The following is a 12612-nucleotide window of genomic DNA, read 5'->3' on the forward strand; positions in this document are numbered from 1 at the left end:
TTGATCCTTTCCCTCCACTAGATCTGCTGCCTCTTGTATTCGTGCCTGAAGAACCGAATTGAAATTTCCCATCAGTCCGCATCACATCTTCTCCTTGTATCGGGCACATCGCACTGGAGGCTCCTACAAGATCCCTCAAATCTTCATTCTGTGGAACTTCATGACCAGCAACGTTCCTCTCATCACGTGTTTGGTCAGAAGGATTAGACAACACCTTTTCTTTTATGGGTATGACTGAATCACCCTCATCTTTTTCCTTTCCATGGACAAAAATGCCCTTTTGGTTGACTTCACCCTTATGATCACTCCTCAAGGGAAATCTTGACCGTCCATTTCTAACTGAACTCTTTTTCCTTGTAACTAACATCCACAGACCAAAATTTGGATCCAATTGTTTGTCTTCCTCACTGGCTTGGTTCGAACTTTTCTCTGTTTCACTGTCTTTCCTATCTTTTTCCTTAATCTGGTAGCAGCAATTTTCTTGCTTGTGCCCAATTCACCCATAGCAAAAACAAAGAGACGAGATACCTTCATACTTAACTTGTTGCACCAATCTACCTATCCTGGTAGATTTTATCAATGGCTTCACCAAATCAATTTGTATACAAAGCCTTGCGTAGCTTCCCCGTGAACCTGTGGCCGTGTAGGAATCAATGCAAAGAACCGGCCCAATAACGCTACCTATTTCTTTCAGCACTTCCATATCATAAAACTCAATTGGCAATTCGGGGAACCTCACCCAAACTGCAACTGAGGTTAGATTATCTCCTGAGGCTCTGAAGTATGGTTCCCAAGCTTAATGGCCAAAAAATGCTCACCAATAAACCATGGGCCACCACGTAAAACTTTATCATAATCATCTGCACAATAGAACTTAATTAAGAAATAATCTTTCCCAAGGTTAACACAATCCATCGTAGTTGCAGGTTTCCACAAGGCATTGAGCTTGAAAGTGAGATAGCTGTAACCAACAGTTCTACCGAACACTATCACTATCAAGGCCTTCGACCATGGGGCTCTGATACGATCCTTGGTTTCCTTAGACAGCTTCACTTCCGCCATTCCTTCAATGAGAGGTTCAACTTCTGTGTCTGATTCTTCACCATCATCCCAGACATTATCCAGCTTAAAGGCTTGTTCATAAGCTTCGGGAATGTCTCCTACAAGTCTATCTTTGTAGCTAACAAAGTTCTTTTGTGGTGTAGACTGATTAACTCCACTGCTCTCTTTAAACTTCTTAACACTACGACCTAGCTCATCTTCTTCCTCACTCGAACGTGGTGGATATTTGCAATACTCAGCTTCCATTCTCTCCTCTCCACTAATTTTTTTTTTTTTTTTTTTCATTCAATATTGTTATTCAAATTGAAAACTACTCTAGATGTGTTCTCAAAATATAGTGTTTAAATCCTAAATTGAAAAATGGCTCAAACACTGTTGAATCTTGCTCAGACCCTTCTACCAAACACATACTGTTTTTGATCAACAGTTTTTAGTATTTAAAAACTAAAAATTGTTATTTGAACTCACGTTCCAAAAAAGCAAAAAAATTGGCTTATAAGCTATTACCACACACAAGGTTACAAATGGGTAAATGCAAGGGGTATGTATTCTCCAAATACAACCCTTTAACTCCCTTTTCATGTACACTTCATTTATTTGTAACGTACATTTATTTAGCTCCTCACATCAATTCATTTACTTCTTGCATATTTAATTTCTGAACATTAATTCACTCCAAGTAAAATTCTAAACAAAATGGCAACTAGCTAGGTAGGTTGCAATTGCCTTATTGATGAAAGAAATTCCAAACCACAGCATTTTTCGAAATAAAAACAAACAATCCCTCAAAGTTATCATTTCATTGAGTACTTTATCAGGCCAGGAATATGAGTGTTCAAAATGTAGTCTTCCCAGTCAATGCACTTTGGATCAAAGTCAGACAAATGCATGTCGACATCGTTCTCTCTGATCGGTACTCGCAGCTTTTCTGTGTTGGGGTCATCAAAGCTGTATGGAAAACAAAAGATTATTATCAGTGCATACATTGAAAACATGATTGAAAAATTAATCATGAAAATAAACAATACCTACCAGCCAGTAAAAAATACATACGGTTTGTAGAGGTCAACCAATCGCATCACTGGTTTGACCTTCCGGTTAAGATTAATATATATGTCCCGATAATACTGGAAAAGCACCAGATTTGCTAACCATAACACCTTCAAAAAATAAAGCCAGGAAAAAAAATAGTGATATTATAGTAATAGTATAGAGAATACACATATTGAGGGGACGTTTTCTCTGTGATATTGCATGCATAGTACTGTCTGATTCACAGGAACATTTGAAAGGATATGATATATTTTCTTTTTGTTGCAAGAATAAAATACCACTGAAAATAATTAACAGTGTTTGGTGGCCAAATACCTTCAACGGCAGTTTATATCGAATAGCCATGTATGCTTGAAACATAGCAATATTGCTAAAGACTATCGACTTGCTGACTTTGATTGACTTTCCCTTTCTATCAATCCATGGATTTTGAGTGAAGTACAGAGAGATTAAATCTGAAAGACTAGAGAGTTTCATCGGATTTCTCATTAAAGAACCCACATGGAAGATGATCTGAGAAGACTTATTTGCATGAGCTACCATGGCCATAATCATAGAATTTACTACCATATCTGCTGGTATCTGCATGACTTTCAAAATTCAATATTGGAAGATCGTTGAAAAGACTTAAATGGGCAAACACAAGCTTAAAATCCAGATGAATAGATTTGTCTACACGTGCTTGCTTAAAGAGTGAAGAATGAATTTAACTCACAACATCCATGATTGTCTTAGGATGGCCAAGAAAGCATTTCAATTTCCCTTTACCGTAGGCAGCAATTACACCATCAATGGTTCTGTAACAAGAAAATTAAATTTAACCAAGCAAGATTCAATCACGATTATAGGGGGGGTAAAACAAAAAACAAAAGGACCAATTCAATGTTATTTTCTTGAATTTTTCTTTTCATAGATAAATAGTGGAGAGTGGAAGGTGAGGTTCAAACCGTAAGGCACTACAAAGAATGTCATTAACACTAAATAAACTATTACTTGAATCCCATTATTTTCTTGATCACCTAATCTTCTTAATTAGTTATTATCCAACCAAACGTGAATAATAATTTCACAAAATTGTGAACTTCTATAATTCCTTGTCAAATTATAATTACCTCACGCCTTCAATCCAACCTGGAAATGGCTCTTTTTAAGTACTTGTTATCATAGTGGGGCGTATGATAACTACAGGCAAATTCTTATTAAAGTGTCCTAAAAGCATTTCCCCCAATGCCTTCGTATACACGTAGGTGTTTGGCCATCCGTATAGTTTTGCCCTAGCAATTAATAAAAAGAAACAAATAAAATTAACAAAAAGGGGGGGAAATCATGTGGAGAAAGACTTTATAATTACTTCACAAAATGTTTGAGTAAATATATATTATGTTATTTTGAAATGTTATTAAAGCACGTAACATATTTTCTAAGATTCTTAAAAACCTTTTGGTGCCAAAATCCTTCATGGTTGATGTGATTTCTTCATTCGTGGCACCTTGTACTCGTAATCTATCTAGGTATTCCTCCACAAGTTCTTTTTCGACATTGATATCTAATCTTGAAGTTCCCTTTAGCGTGTCTCCCATGTAAATTGGGCTCTCTAGTATGTGCCCGCCCTTCTCGCCACACACATAAGCTGTGAAACAACATCAATAGTCTATTGAAGAGAGCTCATTTTTTATGATTGCAATGAAGAATATGGGTGATCAAAGTAGCTTATTAGTGTATAAGGGCAGTAATCAAGTCTACACTGACCAGTTGATACATGGAGAAGGACCTTCAATTTAATACATTTCTTTGCAAAGCTCAAAACATGCAAAGCTCCAAATGTGTTGATGCCCAATGCAACGTCATATCTTAAAATGGAAAGAAAGCATTAGAAAAAGAAAGAAAAAAAAAAAAGATATACATACATACATACATATATATATATATATATATATATATATATAAAGCTGAATACATTTGACAACTAGTTGGGCAAAAATGGGTTTTTGCCTCTTTTGCCCAAAAGATATAGTAAAATGCTCCTATTCTGAAACTATCTAGCAAAATATCCCTATTTTGAAACTCGATTTTAGAAAATCGAGTTATAAGCAATCAAACTTAAAAAAATAAATAAATAAACAAAATAAAATAAAATAAAAAATTTTGAAACTCGAGTTCCATGTGAATTTTTCCAAATAACTCGATTTTCATCAAATCGAGTTTCAAAATAGGGACATTTTGCTAAATAGTTTCAAAATATGGGCATTTTGCTACATCTTTTAGGCAAAAAGGACAAATGCCCATTTTGGCCCAATTAGTTGACTTTATAAAATTTTGCCACATAACTTTTAGTAGTCTCACAAATTTTACACATCATTATTATTATTTTAATTAATTTATTATTTGGTTTTTAATTATTTTAATTAGTTTTTTATTCGGTTTTTAACTCTATAAAAACCAAACCAAACTGTAAAGGTAAACGTAACATGAATCTAAAACTCTAAAACACTCGAATGTAACATAATCCTTTACCCTCTCTCTCAAACTCTCTAACCTCCACGAGCTATGGAATTCCTGCGGGTTGCTACAGGATTTACATATGAGTTTACATTCGGTCCAGTCTTGGCGTAAAGCCAAGAGTTTATGCCTCCAATAAGATAGTGACACGTTAGCATTTTAAAAGATGAATATAAACATTCACACACAATACTAGCACACAATATCAGATCTAAAATAAAATAAAATAAACAAAAACAAAATCCAGTCCTCCTCTTCCGTTCAAACCAGACCTCCATTCCACAAACCATTGGAATCGCCATGGATTGAAATTTGTGGTGGAGCTTTATTACTGCGCCATCACCCGAGCCACAAACAATGACTCTCAAACCCAAAATCATCTCATCTCTCTCTTTGAAATCATTAAAAACGATCAAACCCATAACCTAAAACTCTCACTCATCAAAGGCCTAGTGAGAGTCTATAAGGTGGCATGAAAAAAACGCTGCATCCATTGGATCTCGAACAAAGGACCAAGCACCATGGTCATCTTCCTCATCATTTTTGTTAATTTATATATTTTGTCATTTGGGTTGAAACAAGCTGATGGGTTTTTGTTTTGTTATTAATATTGGTGTTTATAGATTTTTGGGTTTGGTTACGTCTTTGATATGATGACTAGAAATGAGATGGGTCTTGTGGCTTTTCTTATTTTTGTTTGTAAATTACACTCAGTGGAGTGGCTTCTCCGGTTTTTCTTTTAACTCCAGATGTGACTCTGTCGGCTTTTGTGGCGGCATGTGTGGTGGAGCTATGCAGGTTTGGTTTGAATGTGAGGAGGAAGGTTGAGTTTTGATTTTGTTTTGAAAATGATATTGTAAGTTGTTATTGTGCGTGAGTTGTATTCATATTTTGGTAAAATAATGATGTGGCACTAGCTCATTGGAGGGTGTAAACTCAAGTGTTTACGGCAAATCCTGACTGAATTTAAGCTCTATAAATATATCTTTAATAGCAAGTTAGCAACCTCAAAAAAGACAACCATCAAAAGCAAGGAGGAATGTCTGGGTATTGTTGTAACTTGCAAGCACTGCCATAAATTCATTAAATTACAGACACGTTAGCCGCATATTCAACAAGACATAAATTTAGGTAATTTGGTTTTTTCTCTCTGTTTTCATTTAGATTTAATACCTGCAGGCCAGACAACAATAAATTCCTCATGTTATAAATATAAATATTGATGAGTTAGGCAGGATAGAAGGATCCGGGTTTGATAAAGTAAAAAGTCTTTTTTTTTTTAAATTATTTTTTACAGCATTAATGAATCTAAACAAGAAAGTGCAAAAAGTTTGTTTGGTTACTAAAAATAAGACAAAACAGTATAGAGAGATTTAAAGTAAAAGTATAGTTAGGATGGTTGTATAAGAATAAGAAATAGTGAAAAAAAGAGTTTGAGGAACTTTTGAATCAATCTAAACAAGAAAGTTTAGATTGAATTTTTTTTTTTTTTTTTTTTTTTTTTTTTGGCTTCAAAATAATCCTTCTAATTATTGTGATTTGTTAGTAAGTACCCCCACATGTTTTAATTTGAATGTCTGGTACTGGCAGTTTGGGTACGTAGTTGTACCCTTCAACTATTTTTTTTGACAAAGTTTCAACCTATAGCGTCCGTTCCTAATAATATCTCTTTATCATCAGATCAAGACATCAATCAGTTTTTGGTGTAGGTGGGGGAACTGAACCATAAATCTCTTATACAACCATCAGAGACTTTACCAGTTGAGCTAACTAGAACCCACCCCTTCAACTTTTTCAATGCAATTTTTACTCATAAAAAAAATTAATAGTTGAGAATTTCCATTATAATTATATGATTTTGTTGTTTGTGGACCGTGCAAACATTAAGGATTAATTTAATTTATATGGAAAACAACAATTTCTCCAACTTCACCAAGGTTTCTTTGTCCAATGTTTTAACACAATTTCTAGCATCATAATTTAACTGAGATTTTTTTCTAATTATTGTCCTGAAATTATGTATAACGTCATCAATTTGTGATCATATTTTATAAGAAATTTGAAAATATTGTTTTGTGGTGCAAGGTATATTTACACATGCACTACACCGGATTTAGTTGTTGAATTGCTTTTAGGTTGTCCTACTTGATATTTCTACAGAGAGATAAATGCTTCGGAGACACTTATATCAGTTATGCTCAAGCTTGGTGGAAAATATGCATATGGAGATGTGGATCATGTATGATTATTTCACAAATTTGACGTCTAGTTTGCTTAAATTTGTTTGTCATGTCTTCCTTCATATTGTGAATGTTTATCAATTGTTTTTATGAAAATGAATAGCACGGTAGAAACAAAAGTAGCGTATCTTCTGTTTCATCTTATATAATAATAAAAAAATATATAATAAAAAATAAAAAAAAACATACACACACACAATATGGTTATTTCTCAAGATATGTATATCTTTATTTCATCTTATATTGATTTTAATCTCTTTTTTAAATAATTGTAGCACTAAACAAAGTGAAAATATTTAACATTTGCTAGTTATCTGGTGCATCGCACGGGTTAGCGACTAATATATATATATATATATATATATATAGAGAGAGAGAGAGAGAGAGAGAGAGAGAGAGAGAGAGAGAGAGAGAGAGAGATTAATTATATGAATCATTTTTGTTACCTTTCATCAAAGTTTGTTGTAGCAGCAGAATTTAAGACAATGTCTATTTCATTCCACATCTCTTCTCTTGATATAGAATCTTTGATTCCCAAATTCACATCACAAATGTCACCAGAGATAGGAGTAACCCTCTCAAATACATATGATTCTAGATTTGCACCCAAACTCTTTCTTAGAACGTTAAATAGGTCCAGTCCTATTACCTACAGATTAAACCAATGAAAAACAAAACCATTTAAGCCTATTTAGTATGAATATTGTATTGTAATTAATCCTTGGGAAATTAAACAAATTTATTTTACCCTTATTTTGCTATTAAGAATTAAAATTATTTTGACATTAAAAGAAGACTAAATTGTAAATTAAACCGGTTAAATTTGAGATAATTTTTATTTTGGTTATTAATGATTAAAAGTCCTTATTTTAGGGTTTTTTTTTTTTTTTTTTTAGAAACAAACTAACAGTTAAACACACACATTTAATTACACTCTGTCACCAAGATCAAACACATTACTTAACCCAAAGTACTAATACAAAATAGCCTAACTCTTGTAGCGGTAGAGTGAGGCTTTAAGCAATGAGAAACAAACTAACTGTTAAACACACACACACACACTTAATTACACTCTCTCACCAAATTCAAACACATTGCTTAACCCAAAGTACTACTACAAAAGAGTTTAACTCTTGTAGTAGAGTGGGCTTTATTTTAGTTCTTAACATTGAACATTGTTCCTATTTTTGTCATTCCATCCATTTGAAGGAATGGTGTTATTGTTAAATGCCATTTAAACTCATAAATTAAAACTATATCATTTTGTTCAAGATAAAAAAAAATAAAAAAAATAAAATTTATATGTAATATTTATATTACTTTTTTTTTTTAATTCTCTCTCTTTAGCTATTTCTCCCCTATTTTTCATCTCTCTCATCTTTTAGTTCTCAGTTCCTCACATTTATGATTACACTACGAACCTCACCTCAACTGTGTAGATATTGTCCGTTTTGGGGTTCATACCCCTCACGATTTTATTCTTCCCCATAGCACACAATCAATTCCCTCAAACTTAAAAGGATGTATTTTACTTTTTAGTATTTAAAAAAATCATATATGTGACACGTAAAATCTCCTGCATACAGAATTAAAATAAAAAATAAAAAACTAAAAACTAAATGAGGTACCTCATGACAAAACCGTTGTGTAGTAAACTCATTGTCTGAAGCTCTCTAAAGAAGATAGATCATTTTTACGTTTGGTTGAACCCTTAGTATTTTCTCCACAAAAACTGCGTTCATTTATGCAAGCAAGTTATCACTAGCACCAACATCCTTTCAACACACGCATACATAGAATTATAAACAAAGCATAACACAAACATAGGAATATATAGATATATACACATACACACATAAACGAATGGAGTCAAAGTAGACTACATACAAGCAATTTGCTTGCTAGGTTGTTTATATTTATAGCTTTGAACAAACATAAATAAATGCATTTCAGGAGCGCAGGCACAAAGAGAGAGAACCTTTTGCTAGAAAACCTGTGGCACCAATGATTAAAATGGTCTTGTTTTCAAAAAATCGGGGTATGCCTTCCAACTCCATGAGAGAAGAAATGAGAAAGGGAGGGAGTAGATGAAGATGATCTCAAAGCAATAAGTGGATGACTGCTAAATTCAGAGTTGCCTTGCTTTATATAGAATTGCAAAATACATATTGTCCAAAATAATTTCTAAAATTTTTCAGCCAAACACAACTTTTTAAAGGAAAAATAATAGAAGTATGTTTTGTATTATTTGTTTATTCTTATAGATACCATAAAAGTTCAACTTATAGTGTCTACTCCGTGAGAATTAATGATTAATTTGCTTTTATCATTAGACTAAGATATCAATAAATTTTCGATATAAATAGAGTTTAAATTTCAAATATTTTATTCAACAAAAAAGAGACTTTACAAATTGAACTATTTGGCAATTGACACACATAAATAAAACTCGTATGTTAAATATTCACACCAAGGTGGTTGGAGATTATAGCCCAATGCCGTGTCTACCAAAATTTCATTGCTGAATTGCCCAGCTGAGTAGTTTTGATAAATAAAAATAAAAAAGAAAAAGAAAGAAATAAATAAGTAGAAAGTTAGTTGGACCACTAACCATCAATGTTTATTCAGCAAATAAAAACAAATTGTTTACGTACATATGGATAGAGAGGTCGGCGCTGAACCTAATTATTATAATCAGGTCGTTTGTTTAAGTTAGATTTTCAGGGAGTATGTGGCCAAGATGAAGCAGGCCAGCTTTGATCATATACGCTAAAATAGCCCAAAACAAATCAAGGCTTACTGGTTATAGCTATGGCAATTGGCAAGGCATTAATGTAACTTATGGCGTTCACTTCATAATGATTATTCTTATTATCATGTTAAGATACTAACTAAATTTTGGTGTAGGCAGAGTTCGAATTCCAGATCTGTTAGGTTCTAAAGACTTAGGTATTTATGTATTTAGAACGATAATGTGTATTGTTGGCAAACCATGATCAAAACAATGTGTTTAGAAGTATTTTAGTCTTGCTCAAAGTTGTATATTTTATATAAAATTAGAATCGAGCTAATGTAGAAGTTACTGTGCATTTCGGCCTGGCTCGATCGATCGAAGCTTAGGCTTGATCGATCGAATCTCGGGCAAAATGCATTTTTCTGTAGATTTCCAACTCAGCCCTAGTTGTTTAAAACGTTTAGGGTTTTCTAATTTGTCCTAAGTATAAAAGGCAAACCCTAGCCATGTTTTAGTGTTGCTCATATTGCTGTTTGTGTAAATCTTTTGTGAGATCTAGAGGAGCTTTCCTTTACACAAACTTAGGGTTTTCAAGGAGGAGATTTTATCTATACCTTGATGATCAACTCGGTTGCTGCCATTGAAACTTAAAGAAAACACAAGCAGGTGTGCTTGTATCTGGTGGTGAATCTAAGAAAGAAGGAGTCTGTGGATTCGGAACTTGCACATGATCGTGTCAATAAGTTCTACTGGTGGGTAGCAATAAGAAGTCGAGCGCGGGGGCTTGTAAGTCTTATTGTATGAATTTCGATTCTTTCAAGATAGTGAATTCAAGTTTACCTTGAGGATAGTTAGGTCAAATCATCCCCCAAGTTTTTACCGGTTTGGTTTCCTAAGTGATCATATCTTTGTGTTATTTATCTTTCTGCTGCTTTGCATGATATGATTGTTTTGATTGTGATAATTTAGTATTTGTTAAATTGGACTAAGAAACAACTTGGCTAATTACCTAGGTTATTCCAATTGTGTTTGTAAGGGGTCTAAAAACTATCAAGTGGTATCAGAGCGGGTTGCTCTCTTGTTGTTGATCTTTTGATCATTGAGCTAATCCTTGACCCCTGTTGTCATGGAACACGGACACTCTCTAGTTATTCCTCCTCACTTTGATGGGAATAATTATACTTATTGGAAAGTAAGGATGAAAGCATTCCTGAAATCGATTGATGAGAAAGTTTGGAACTCCATTGAATACGGATGAGAGAAGCCCACTACTCCTGTTAGTGAATGGGAAACTTCTCAAAAAGAAGCAGCTGCGTTCAATAGCAAGGCTATGAATGCTATCTTTAACACTGTTTCTATGGAGGAATTTAAGAGAATCTCTAATGTTGAGGTTGCTCATACTGCTTGGAATATCCTCCAGACTATACATAAAGGCACAAAGGCTGTCAAAATCAATAAATTGCAGAAATTGACTTCTAAATTTGAAAGCATTAGGATGTCTGATGATGAATCTTTTGATAAATTCTATACTAAATTGAATGATATTGTTAATTTTGTTTTTAACTTGGGTGAAATCTACGATCAACCTAAAATTGTTAGGAAGATTCTTAGATCTTTAACTGAAGACTTTAGACCCAAGGTGACTGCCATTACTAAAAGCAAGGATGTAGACTCCATCCCTGTTGATGAACTTGTAGGATCTCTTCAATCTTATGAGTTGGACCTGCCCAAAACTACCAAATCCAAATCAATGGCTCTTAAGTCAGTTGATGATGTTGAAGGTGGTGGATTTGATGATGAGCTCTCTGCTACAGAGATTGCTTACCTTGCCAAGAACTTTAGAAACTTTCTCAAGAATAGTAACAGAAAGGCAAAAGGCACGAACACTGCTGAACCTAGAAACTTTAGGAAGTATGATCCCACTAAGGTTAACAATAATGATAAACCTAGAGAAAAAGTAGATCAATCTTCTAATAATTCTTTGGGTTCTCAATGTTTTGGATGTCAAGGGTATGGTCACATGAAATCTGAATGTCCTACCTATTTGAAGTCTAAGGGTAAGGCTATAGCTGTAACCCTTAGTGATGGTGAAGTTTCTGATAATGAATCTGATTATGACGAGGATGGAAACTTCATTGCTTTCACTGCTACTGCTGTAGTCAATGAGAGCATATCTGTTGAAGAGAACTCTTTTGATGGGAAACTCTCTGAGGATGCGGATCTTCAAAGGGCCTATAATAAACTTTGCAAAGTTGCTGCAAAGGATGCTATGAATGTTAAACTTGGCCTGAAGAAAATTAAATCTCTTGAGCTTGATAAGAAGAATTTGCTTGTAAAACTGTTTGATACTAATGAACTTTTGAACAATGTGAAAACTGAGAATATGCTTTTACTTGATAAAGTTAAATCTTTGGAACTTGATTTATCTGTTGCTAAATCTACTAGTTCTAAAATTGATCAAATGTTAAGTGTTCAAAAGTCTCCTTTTGACAAATCTGGATTAGGTTATGTTGAAAGCATCTCTGTGTCTGCTCCCCATTCCACAAACTTTGTCCCCCTGTGCGTGAGGTTGTCAAAATCATAGAAGTTTCATCATCTAAGAAGATTAGGGTTGATATGAAAGAATCTAAGCCTAAGAAGCCTACCCTATCTAAGGACAAGACACATGATAAACCTGCATGGGTTTGTCATTTTTGTGGAAAGTCTGGACACATACGTCCAAACTGTTACAAGCTGCAAGCCGCAAAGAGAGCAAACAAACCAAAAGTACCTATGCCTCAAGCATAAGATCCTATGGTACTCATTGGTGAATTGGTAAAGGTTTTAAACTTTTATTCCAATCCTGGAGTTGGTAATCATTCCCATGTGAATAAGAACTCCAATGCTGATGGTGCATCTAAAAGGTTTTGAATGCAAAAGACTCGAACTAATTGAGTCTTCTTAACATGGTCCTTGTGCTTCATTACTCTACACTTTGTGACCTTTGTTCTTTGGTTCTGTTTTTTTTTTTTTTTTTTTTTCTAG

At 33.8% G+C, this 12612-nt stretch overlaps 1 pseudogene; it reads right to left on the reverse strand.

Moving 5' to 3' along the window:
- Nucleotides 1–1741: 1741 nt before the first annotated feature.
- On the reverse strand, nt 1742–8946 carry LOC115963199 (annotated as a pseudogene).
- Between the last annotated feature and the right edge of the window lie 3666 nt (nt 8947–12612).

This window comes from Quercus lobata, chromosome 10 (assembly GCF_001633185.2).
Source record: "Quercus lobata isolate SW786 chromosome 10, ValleyOak3.0 Primary Assembly, whole genome shotgun sequence".
NCBI lineage: Eukaryota > Viridiplantae > Streptophyta > Magnoliopsida > Fagales > Fagaceae > Quercus > Quercus lobata.